At 39.1% G+C, this 12455-nt stretch overlaps 1 protein-coding gene across 2 annotated transcripts in view; it reads left to right on the top strand.

The window, feature by feature from the left end:
• The window catches only part of LOC126262322 (methyl farnesoate epoxidase-like), a 352434-nt gene that overhangs the window by 135882 nt on the left and 204097 nt on the right, over positions 1-12455 (top strand). The window lies entirely within an intron of this gene.

The following is a 12455-nucleotide window of genomic DNA, read 5'->3' as shown; positions in this document are numbered from 1 at the left end:
TGAACATCGCAACACTTGAGTCGACACTTCTGAATTCCATCCATATGTGTCTGTCGTCGAAACATAATTTGTATTTTGTTGAATTTGGAAATACAAGTCTATTATGGCGACTTTGTTTTTATAGCTAAAAAGTGTGTAATGATACAACTGACAAAATACATTACAGTTATACATAAACTTGTTGCCTCAATAAAGACTGCTACTATCAGAGTGTTAGTTTGTACTGAAGTTGTATACCGGGTGATTTTGTTAAAAATGGTTCTGAGCACTATGGGACTTAACAGTGGTGGTCATCAGTCCCCTAGAACTTAGAACTACTTAAACCTAACTAACCTAAGGACATCACACACATCCATGCTGGAGGCAGGATTCGAACCTGCGACCGTAGCGGTCACGCGGTTCCAGACTGAAGCGCCTAGAACCGATCGGCCACTCCGGCCGGCGATTTTGTTAAGTGGGGACAAACAGAGGATAATGAGTAAAAAAAAAGCAGTATTGTCAGCTTTCTGTATAAATTTATTTGTAGATAGAAATAGTGAATGTTCTTTTCCCAAACAAAGGCTGAATAATACTGACTGTTGGTTGACCCTATGTAGCGCATGCAAACAGTCCCGCGAAACAAAACGTTAAGCTTAGTGAAACACTGTGTAAGTAGGCTGTTTATGTTTTTATGTTGGTAACGCCACGTAGCACTCTGTATGAAAATCACTGGCTGTGCTGTATGCAGTCTGTGGGTCGGTGGCATTGTTGGAATAGTCGCTATTGTAGTGTTGGGCAGTTGGCTGTTTACAGCGCGTAGCGTTGCGCAGTTGGAGGTGAGCCGCCAGAAGTGGTGTATGTGGGGAGAGACATGGCGCAGTTTTGAGAGCGGATGATCTGGACGTGTGTCCATCAGAGACAGCAAATTTGTAAGACTGGATGGCATGAACTGCTATATATATTATGACTGTTGTACACTAATAAGGTAAATACATTGTTTGTTCTCTATCAAAATCTTTCATTTGCTAACTATGCCTATCAGTCGTTAGTGCCTTCAGTAGTTTGAATCTTTTGTTTAGCTGGCAGTAGTGGCGCTCGCTGTATTGTAGTAGTTCGAGTAAGGAAGATTTTTGTGAGGTAAGTGATCTGTGAAAGGTATAGGTTAATGTTGGTCACGGCCATTCTTTTGTAGGCATTATTGAAAGTCAGATTGCGTTGCGCTAAAAGTATTGTGTGTCAGTTTAGTGTTGATCAGAATAGGTAAAGAGATTAATGTCTGAGTACGTTCAGTTTTGTTCAGCTCATGGAAAAGCAAATAATGTAAGAGGTTTATCAGCTCAGTAATTAATAAATTTTCCTAAGGGGAAGTTTTATACGGCGGCGCTGCCAGGATACCTCACTGGAATCTTCTGATTTTTTCTTGTAGTTTGTGTGATTAGTGTAGCTTTTGTTTATTCCTAGTGTGTAATTATAGAGAGAATTCCCTTTGTAGTTGCAGTCTTTCATTGTTGTACAGTAAAACAGTTGTGGAATGCATGTAGATTCGCAACAAGTAATTCGCATCTGCGCTTGCAATTAACTAGATATTATTTTCAGTGTGTTTTCTTCTTTTTGCTCTTCAAATTGTGCTTTTCTGTGTTATCGTGTGAAATATTATGACGATTATGGCGTGTGAAAAACGTAATACTAGGCTCCAAAGTAAACTGAGAAATGACAGTGAAGACGAAAGCAGTGTGTTAGCGCCAGCGTGTAATGAATTAACTAATGTTCAACATAGTAATTTGGTAATTGTGCATAGGGAAATGGAGCGGGTGGCAAACAATGGTCTACACAGTGAAACAATTAGTGAACAGGGAAGCATTATCGATCGATCGGTCGGCAACAGCTCGCCTCAGGGTCCTCACAGTTTTCTCAAATAAGTCAAGACACATTTTATGCTTGTCTAAATATGAATCTTGCCGGTGAAAATTCACTGCCGAAAAGCACTGAGGAACATGTTTCAGACACCAGTGCATTGTTATTACAACTAATACAACAAATGAGACAAAACCTTCAAAAGTTAGACATGATGGAACAAAATCAGGGACATACACAGCAAAAGCTTCAAAAGCTAGACACAATGGAACAAAATCTTCAGAAGTTAGACACCATGCTTGAACAAACACGTGAAGATTTAACTATTGAGTTACATAACATGGAATCGAAATGTCAAAAGTCTGTAATGACGTAAAAACACAAATTTGTGAGCATTTTCAACCTATTTTTTCGCGTCATGAAAATGCATTACAGAATCATGAAGCAGCCATAAAAGAACTGAAAACTATTGTTCATGAGAATCACGACACCTTGCAAGCTAAAACTGACTCAGTTCCATCTACCGATTCGGTTACGCACTGAGAAAATCAGTTCACTATCGGAGAAAGTAGCCGAACTTTCGGATCAATTCACTAACTTATCTACAAAGGTAGATGATGATCTGAATGACACAAGACCCGTAGCCTTCACTGACACAGAAGAGTATGAACAAATTAGAAAATTCAAACAAAATCAAAATCAAATAAATACACAGTACAAAAGAGAAATCCGGGAAGTACAAGATCAGTTGACACAGGTAATACAAGAATTACATGTTTCAGAGGACACTCGCGCTCCAACACGGGAAGAGGGTCATAGAAATACGGAACAGCCACAAAATAGTAACACAGGGCACTTCGAAAATTATGAAAGCAATTGGCAAGGTACACTGAATTTAAAGATGGAACCGCCAAAACGACGTAACAATGCCCGACATGCGACTTGCTGACATGAAGATTTTGACTATAAGCTGTTTATTACTACACGTAAATTCAAAACATTTAAGAATTCCGGCAACGACATTCATCCACAAGCGTGGCTTCATCAATTCTCTCATTTTTTCCTCCCAACTGGTCATTAGAGCACAGATTAGAATTTATGTGTGGCTATTTAGAGAATGAACCAGCTGTAAGAATGCGATCAGCCATTCACGATTGTCACAGTGAAGGAGAATTTTATCATGCTTTCCTCTCAGCAAAGAGGTCTCAAGCTACACAAGACCGAGTAAAACATAGCGTCATAATAATGAAACATTTCAAACAATCTGAATTTTCCAGTCCTGTGAAAGATTTTGAAGACATGTTACATAAGAATCTGTACCTTTCAAACCCATACAGCCCCTCAGAATTCATCCGCTTTTGCTTAATCAAATTGCCTGAACATTTACGACATATTATTTTGGCAGGATGTTGCAAAGACGACATTGAAGCTTTTCAGGGACTGTTACAAGAATTTGAAATTGACACTGTCAATCACGGGACGCGAAAACAGGAAAACAATCATCACAGGTCACATCCGTCACAATTCTGTGATGACAGAAATAATAACTGGACATGACAAGGCTATTTTTACAACGCAAATCTTGACCAAAACAGACACCACCTGTATGACAACCGTTGGCACAGTGGTAAGAATTACAGGGAAAGATCATCTCTCCGCAGTAATGACTATCACAGAGACAATCAGAGAAACAGACAATAGGGGAACCAAAATAATTATCAAGGCAAACAGAATAACTTCAGACGCAATGGTCCACCGTGCAGTTACGATTCAGGGAGAAATTCTCCAACACATGACCGACAAAAAAGAAACTATGTAAACTACCGACAAAACGACAGACCTGAATTTCATCAGAATTGGCGGGATTCAAACAGGGCTGGGCCCTCTCCGCAAGGTGAATTTGTAGAAGTTAGGTCTCCTAATCCCAATAACGACACATGCCAACAAAGAGACAGACAATGACTCACACCACAGGCAGCCACGTGCGCCGACTGGCTCAGAGGAAAATAACATAGACGCTAACCTTGAGAAAAATTCCAGTATTCTTTATTGGCGTATACCGCATGATAATTGCGTTCAAGTTGAAACTCTGAGTACTATGAAGAGTAAAGGATTGCACCACATTTCACATGTAAAACCGTTTATTGAGAGATAATCTGTCTTTTTTTTTAACTTAGTCTTTGCTATAAAATTTTTCACTTCATGTTACTAGTACTCTTTATCACACTTAGCAACTGTCAACATGCAACTATCTTTTAAAATTAACTATCCAGTCTAGAACCTAGGGAACATATTTAGACAGTAATTACGAATGTATTGTTATAGTGAACAGACGACGCAGTGTTATTATGTGTACATTCTTGCTTGTTAGTTGCACGATTACGTAACGACTATAAGGCTTACATACTTAGAACATATACCAGTACTGCTAATGAGATTTTACTGCAACATTTTGGTTTACTTCAAAATACATTATGGATTTAAAGTGCTTTCTGAGAGATACCAGATGACACAGTGGTTAGTTTATTTGACAGCTACACGACTATATTACGACGCTACTAATGTGTGACACAATTTACATTGTTGCTTTTGCGCTGTATCTGTTTTATATCTGCACAATTTTTCTGAATTCTTCTGGAAAGGAAAACATGTTTTAGTAGTAACTTTTGTGGTATAGCTACAATGAGACAGCCTTTTCTGTAACACAACAATATGTTACAATACAGTACTTACTCCATCACGGCAATAAGCGTAACAACTACGACATCTATATGCATAGCAAGTCACTTTGTTTATTATGAGGTAAGTACATTGACTTCTACAGAACTTTGCTTACGGACAACGATAAGTACGACACTTGGCACATTTTTTACCCTTAAGTAATGACAGAGATTGTCTTACAACAAGACGCACAGTTTAGCGCTACAGTGCACGTATTTGAGTGATTGATTTTGTACTTAAAACATTTATGTTTAAAGATTTTTTAATTAAAATGATACAAAGGTTTTCCGTGATACATTTCATTCCACTTCTGTAATCTGTAAGACCTGAGGGTATAATTACATTAATCCTCAGGGGGGTACACGCCTACTTTGTGTACCATGTGTTTGGCAAGCACAGGGAGCCCTAGCTAATATGGTATTTGCTTATACAACTTTGCACATCGGTACCATATTTCTCTAACACATAATTACACAGCTATCTGATTATTTAACAGAGAAACAAACATTATTGTACTACGTCAGTGACAGATGTTTATGCAATTACACAGTTCGATAACTTCACACTTATGAAATTGTATTTTGTCTGTACTTTGTGAACTGTTCATATTTTTTGGAACCATTGTGATACTATGAGAGCTTTGAATGATGTATTTTGTATGGGATCATGATTTTTAAAGTGCATTTGAGGTAGATGACACTATTTAAACGAGCAGAGAATTTTTTTTAGGTTTTGGAATTATTGCAGAAAGCTACGACGTTTTTGAGATTTGACTGTGTGTTATGATGTTATTATTACGACGACGATGTGTAATATGCTGTTGAGGTATGTTTATGATCAATAAGCTGATGCTATATGAGGAATTTGATTATGCTATGTATTTATTATGATGAAATATTGAAGAAGTGTCGACGAATATGTATATGTGTAATAAGGTAAGGAATAATGAGTAGTGGTTAGGGACTCTGATTTGAGAAAAAGCATGTTGGAAACCAAGAATCGTACTTTAAGAGTTATGAAATGTGTGTAAATGTGTGAATATATCACAATGCCGGCGAAAATCTTTTGGACACTGTTATATTTATAGGATTTTGTTTCTACACATTTGTACCGCAAATTCTCTACCTGCGAAATTTTTTTATGGGACTGTCACTGTAGCGCAAACTGCTGTCATAAATATTTCGGTAAGAAAGCTAAGTAACCTTGACGTAATGCGTTGTGGACACCCAGCTGTGCCAATCGCCTGAAAAAAGAAAACCATTAGGTGGAGAAACAAAAAACGGGCCATTATCCTCGATATTGACATTTCTTTGTAGAAAGCATCGCAAATACGACACGCTCAATCTTGAAAACATATGATTACACTGTGGAGCTCTTAATTTATGATATTTACTAAAATGACTAATGAAACGATGAGAAACATTTTTACATCTATTGTCTTTCTAGTTGAGAGATTTTCTTACTGCCTTTGGAGACGCCATTTGCCTAGTGAATAACGTTTCACGCATTGCTTTGTATATATATTTGCCTATTTTGTTTAATATCTAGTTTCTAGTTGCACTGCAGCACTGGTTAAAATAAAATTTAATAGATGTACTAATATCACTATTTTCTGTCTACACACCCAGTAAAGAATAATATTATGGTGTACTTTCTTAGAAAAGAGAGCACAAATAGACATTTCCCTTTCGTAACTTGTTGTGTAGAGTAAGTCAAGGTGATGCATCACTCTAGTGTTAAGATGTGACATAGTTATACTTGAAAAAAGAGACAGCATTGGTCGTATATTTTTTACTATTGCAAAATCGATTTGCTGTCACTGAGTGACCATCTTCAGTGCTAGAAGTTAAAATTTTCACATTACGATCAGAGAGTACAACATAGAAAATCACAATTTGCAATAGTAAAAAATATACGACCAATGCTGTCTCTTTTTTCAAGTATACCTGTTATCTGGTCGTAGTGCACAAGACAACATGGAGTCGCCAATCAATGTGACATAGTTATTAGACATTTCCTATCTTTACTGTAATATTTTTTCTGCCTGAGCTATGTCATATTTAGGTATAAATTATTGCATTTGCTGCTGCTGTTGTTTGCCGGGCATAGTGCTACTGAATTTCACTTTGTATTACTCTGTTAAGCCAGTTTTACTACTGATTTATTTTTCTTGTTGCTGCACATTGGCTCATATTAGTTGTAATGTTGCATTTGCTTTGCTAATTTAGATATACTGCTGCTTGCTTTGCCAATTTGCATTTTTTGTCATTGCTGTTTGTTTTAATTTGTTGTGTGTTGCTGCATTACCTCGTCCCTTAGTATATATATCTGAGCTCAGTAGATTTAAGCTAGCTTAAGAGGGGGTAGACTATATAAGAAACTAACTATGAAGAATAGGGCAAGAATGCATTGAGAAGTTATATGAAAAAGATTTGGGCAAAAATGAGTATTGTACATAGAGAAATATTTGTTTAATAGGGTTAGTTAGGATTTTTTTGCAGGACCAAATATTGAAATAAGAGGAAAGCTGAAACTTTCCTGGCAGATTAAAACTGTGTGCCCGACCGAGACTCGAACTCGGGACCTTTGCCTTTCGCGGGCAAGTGCTCTACCAACTGAGCTACCGAAGCACGACTCACGCCCGGTACTCACAGCTTTACTTCTGCCAGTACCTCGTCTCCCACCTTCCAAACTCTCCTGCGAGGAGAGCTTCTGTAAAGTTTGGAAGGTGGGAGACGAGGTACTGGCAGAAGTAAAGCTGTGAGTACCGGGCGTGAGTCGTGCTTCGGTAGCTCAGTTGGTAGAGCACTTGCCCGCGAAAGGCAAAGGTCCCGAGTTCGAGTCTCGGTCGGGCACACAGTTTTAATCTGCCAGGAAAGTTTCATATCAGCGCACACTCAGCTGCAGAGTGAAAATCTCATTCTGGAAACATCCCCCAGGCTGTGGCTAAGCCATGTCTCCGCAATATCCTTTCTTTCAGGAGTGCTAGTTCTGCAAGGTTCGCAGGAGAGCTTCTGTAAAGTTTGGAAGGTGGGAGACGAGGTACTGGCAGAAGTAAAGCTGTGAGTACCGGGCGTGAGTCGTGCTTCGGTAGCTCAGTTGGTAGAGCACTTGCCCGCGAAAGGCAAAGGTCCCGAGTTCGAGTCTCGGTCGGGCACACAGTTTTAATCTGCCAGGAAAGTTTCATATCAGCGCACACTCAGCTGCAGAGTGAAAATCTCATTCTGGAAAGAGGAAAGCTCTATGGAATGAAGTTTTGGGTTGGACTGCAGTACCAAATGTTACACTGAAAATGAACCGTGTCCTTTCCTTTTGTGTTATTCCACTATGTGTTTGTGTACCCATGTGTATTTGTGTGGTTCAAAAGGCTCTGAGCACTATGGGACTCAACTGCTGAGGTTATTAGTCCCCTAGAACTTAGAACTAGTTAAACCTAACTAACCTAAGGATATCACAAACATCCATGCCCGAGGCAGGATTCGAACCTGCGACCGTAGCGGTCTTGTGGTTCCAGACTACAGCGCCTTTAACCGCACGGCCACTTCGGCCGGCGTGTATTTGTGTTTTCCTGTCTTTATGTGTTTAGCTAATAAGATTTATGTTGTAGAATTTTTCTGATACTAAGCTACATTCACTATGATGAGGAATACTTTTATCCTCAAATATAATTTGCATTAATAATATGTTATTTACTTTGTAAAGATGTTCAGACATTATTTTCGAAAGCTATTCTGATCTTTTATGTATTTACTTATGTCATAATTCCTGTAACACTGATGTATATGATTATTTCTATTCTTTTGTAAAGCCTGTATTAATACAAATGTTATCTGTACTATTATGTTCTTTAATGGATTATTTTGTATCTTTTTAATTGTATTCTTATGTCGTAAATTTATAATTGTATAGACACCAGTTCTTCAAATTAGGTTTCATTTCAGTGCACACGTTTCTGTTGGTCATAATATATGCACAGTATGTGAGAAGTTGGGACTGTTAGTGCTTGCACGTGTGTTAATAATTCAGCAAGGGACTGGTTAACAGATTTGCTGGTTCTAAGGACAATTCCAAAAACTTTGTGAGTGCAAAAGTGGTGGTTATGGACTTGCTATATTGTCTGCAAGACTCTTCTATGGTGATTGGGCACCTGCACAGTCGCAACAGATGGCTGCTGGCCATCTCTACAAGGACTGCAGTGGGTCTGCACCTTTGATGACCCACCAATACCATTATTTCTAGAAGGACTACAGTGGGTCTGCATCTTTGATGGCCCACCAAACCATTATTTCTACAAGGACTGCAGTGGGTCTGCTCTGTGATGACCTACCTTCAACTTCGACTGACTCTGCTGTGGGTTTGCTCTGTTGTGGCCCATTACCTCTCTGCATGTCAAGAGTCAGCATTGTCTTTCCGTTGGAAGGACAACATTACTTCTTCAAGACTGCATGGAAATCCACGATTTCCGTGTGTATTTTCTTTTATTGTAAAATTTTTTGGGGGGAGCATGGGGGCTATGTAAGTAGGCTGTTTAGGTTTTTATGTTGGTAACGCCACGTAGCGCTCTGTATGAAAATCACTGGCTGTGCTGTGTGCAGTCTGTGGCTGGGTGGCATTGTTGGGATAGTCGCTATTGTAGTGTTGGGCAGTTGGCTGTTTACAGCGCGTAGTGTTGCGCACTTGGAGGTGAGCCGCCAGCAGTGGTGGATGTGGGGAGAGAGATGGCGCAGTTTTGAGAGCGGATGATCTGGACGTGTGTCCATCAGAGACAGTAAATTTGTAAGACTGGATGGCATGAACTGCTATATATATTATGACTTTTGAACACTATTAAGGTAAATACATTGTTTGTTCTCTATCAAAATCTTTCATTTACTAACTATGCCTATCAGTAGTTAGTGCCTTCAGTAGTGTGAATCTTTTATTTAGCTGGCAGTAGTGGCGCTCGCTGTATTGTAGTAGTTCGAGTAAGGAAGATTTTTGTGAGGTAAGTGATCTGTGAAAGGTATAGGTTAATGTTAGTCAGGGCCATTCTTTTGTAGGGATTATTGAAAGTCAGATTGCGTTGCGCTAAAAATATTGTATGTCAGTTTAGTGTTGATCAGAATAGGTAAAGAGAGTAATGTTTGAGTACGTTCAGTTTTGCTCAGCTGTTTGAAAAGCAAATAATGTAAGAGGTTCATCAGCTCAGTAATTCATAAATTTTTCTAAGGGGACGTTTCAACTGAATTTGAAGTAATAAGCACTAATCTAATTAAAGGCCAAAAGTAACTCACTGTGCATCTGAACCATACAAAAGCACTGGGCGTATCAGCGTTTTATAGAGTCTGCACTTAGTCTCTCGTGATAGAAGCGTGGATTTACAATGTCGCAGAATTCCAAAAAAAGATCGACTAGATGCACTTACGCAGGCCGTAATTTCAGTTGAAGTGCTGTCATTTGCTTCAGTCTTTGCACCCAGATAATTGAAACATTCCACTCGCTCAAAAGTCATTCCATAAAGGCTTACTGTGGGCTGTAAAGATTGATTTGTAACATTATACATATACTTTGTCTTTCCTTCATTAATTTCAGGGCCATTTACTCTGTCCTCATTTGTAGAGCTAAGAAGGCACTTTGCTGATCTCTAAATGTTCTACTCATTAGGTCCAAATCATCTATATATCCCAACAATAGTACGGACTTATAGCTGACAGTATCTCTTGTCTAGATATCCGATTCAGGCACCACTTTTTCAAGTGCCAAATGGAAGAGTAGGCAGGAAAACCCATCCCGTTGTCTTAGCCCAGTTCGTGTGGGAAACTGGGGTGGTAGCCCCATGATACTTCAGAAACATGAACAGTTACAAAGGAGGGCGAAAATAGACTGAGATCACATGAAGGAAGTACATTGAGGAGAATCTTTGGACCTGTGCATGAAAATGGGAGTTGGAGAAGGCGAAGGAATGACGAGCTTTATGACCGCTATAAGGAGGCTGATATGGTCAAGTTCATAAAGTTGTGTACATTGAGATGGGCTGGGCATGTAATATGATTCGATGAGACAGATCCTGCAAGAACGACCGTGGTTGAGATGGAGTTATGAGGTTGGAGAAGACACTACCCGAATTGGTTGCCATGATTGATGGTCTACAGCAAAGTCCAGAAAAGAATGGCGAAAAATTATGGAGGAGGCCAAGTCTCATCCTGGGATGTAGTGTCAATAGAAGAAGAAGAAGAAATAATTGTGTACTCAGCGCAAACTATTTAACTGAAACTCAACAATGAAGTACAGTACATTATGACAGTTGCCTGAAATGAACTGTAATTTCTGATTCGAAATGACCACAAAAACAAAATACTGCTCTACTCAGAAGAAAAATAACTGTTTAATATTACCTACACTGTTCACTGTAAATTTATGTGCTTAATCAACACAATACCCGAAAATTCTGACTGTGCACTGTTTGTTCACAAGAATACAAAGTGAGATCTGCTCTGAAATGAAAGTACCTCATGCTCAGAATGTTGTTTTATATCTACTGTACTGGCGTTCTCGAAAGCAAATTGAATGCAGCAGTTGAAGAAAAGTTTCTGACAGGCAAAAATTTTGTGGTGAGTAGATTTACTCACCACAAAATTTTGTGGTGAGTAGATTTACTCACCACAAAATTTTTGCCTGTCAGAAACAATCCGTGGCTTCGTGTGATATAAGGTGCAAGGCGCAAATAATAAAATATTCAAAATTTTACTAAGAATGATGGAAGAGGGTTTTGCTTTAAGAAAGTCTTTCTTGAAAACCTAAAACTCTCATTACTGTCAAAAAGACTATACAGCATAAGGAGGCTATAATAATTATGAAATTTAAGAAGACTCTAACAATTACAAAATTCTCTCGTTACTAAAAACATTATGGACATTGCTTTATTTGTGACATAATGGAAATAAAGAAATCACATTAACAGTAGTCATAAGTGTTATTAGTTGTCTGAGGGACAAAGAATTCCTTCAATTAGTATTTTCGACAAACAAACATTTCATTCTTGTGCATGCATTGGTTATCTTCAAAAATTCCTCCAGAAAACCTTCTTCATCAATAGAGTCAATAATACATTTCCACAGACAAGTTTTCATCTCCATAATAAAGTAGTCCAGGTAATTTCTCACACATTCAAAAATATCAAATCTGATTGTCTAAAAACTCAGCTGCTCGCTACTATGCCTCAAATAGGAATGCACCAGTGCTGCACAACTGACAGGAGAGCAAGCAAACTATAGATAAAGTTGTCGAACTCTGGTGCCTCATGATAGCGAATGATAGATGACACAGTGTTTTGGAGTACACAACACACTTTATTTTATAGAATCTCGATACATACAAGGATACATGACAAAACACACTCGAGTCACAGAGTGAACTGAACTGCTACCATCAACAATCAGAGATAAGACTGTGAGTCGTTTTCTCTGGCCAGCAATGCTAATGTTCCCACAGAACATCTACTGGGCAGGGGGAGTGTAAGTGCTGATGAGTGTTGTGTGGTGTAGCATGTAGAGCTTATAATCACAGAAATGGGTGGGTGCATGCTTGGTACAGCCCATGCTGGTGGGGAAGATGTATGCCCCGGTACATGAGCGTCAGGCAGGTCCATGAGGAGCTCATTGTCTGGAGGGGGCAGGCGAGTAGTGGAGATGGCTGGGTGGCCATCATCGATGAAACGTGCATGCAGAGCTGTGGGCTCAGTTTTGCAAGGAAAAGTGAGAAATTCCTGGAAATGGTCCACTTGGAACTCAGGTGAGACTGTACAGTCGTCGTGGGCCCTTTCGACTGTCATTACCTTTTCTGTAACCGTGAGGCAGGCAGAAGCAGCTGATGTCGAGTAGCGTCTGGAAAGGAGGGGACACAGTTGCAGAGGGAGGAGGGTC

The sequence above is a fragment of the Schistocerca nitens genome, chromosome 6 (assembly GCF_023898315.1).
Source record: "Schistocerca nitens isolate TAMUIC-IGC-003100 chromosome 6, iqSchNite1.1, whole genome shotgun sequence".
Taxonomy (NCBI): domain Eukaryota; kingdom Metazoa; phylum Arthropoda; class Insecta; order Orthoptera; family Acrididae; genus Schistocerca; species Schistocerca nitens.
The sequence above is the reverse complement of the archived record's forward strand: the minus strand, read 5'-3'. Positions and strand labels throughout refer to the sequence as shown.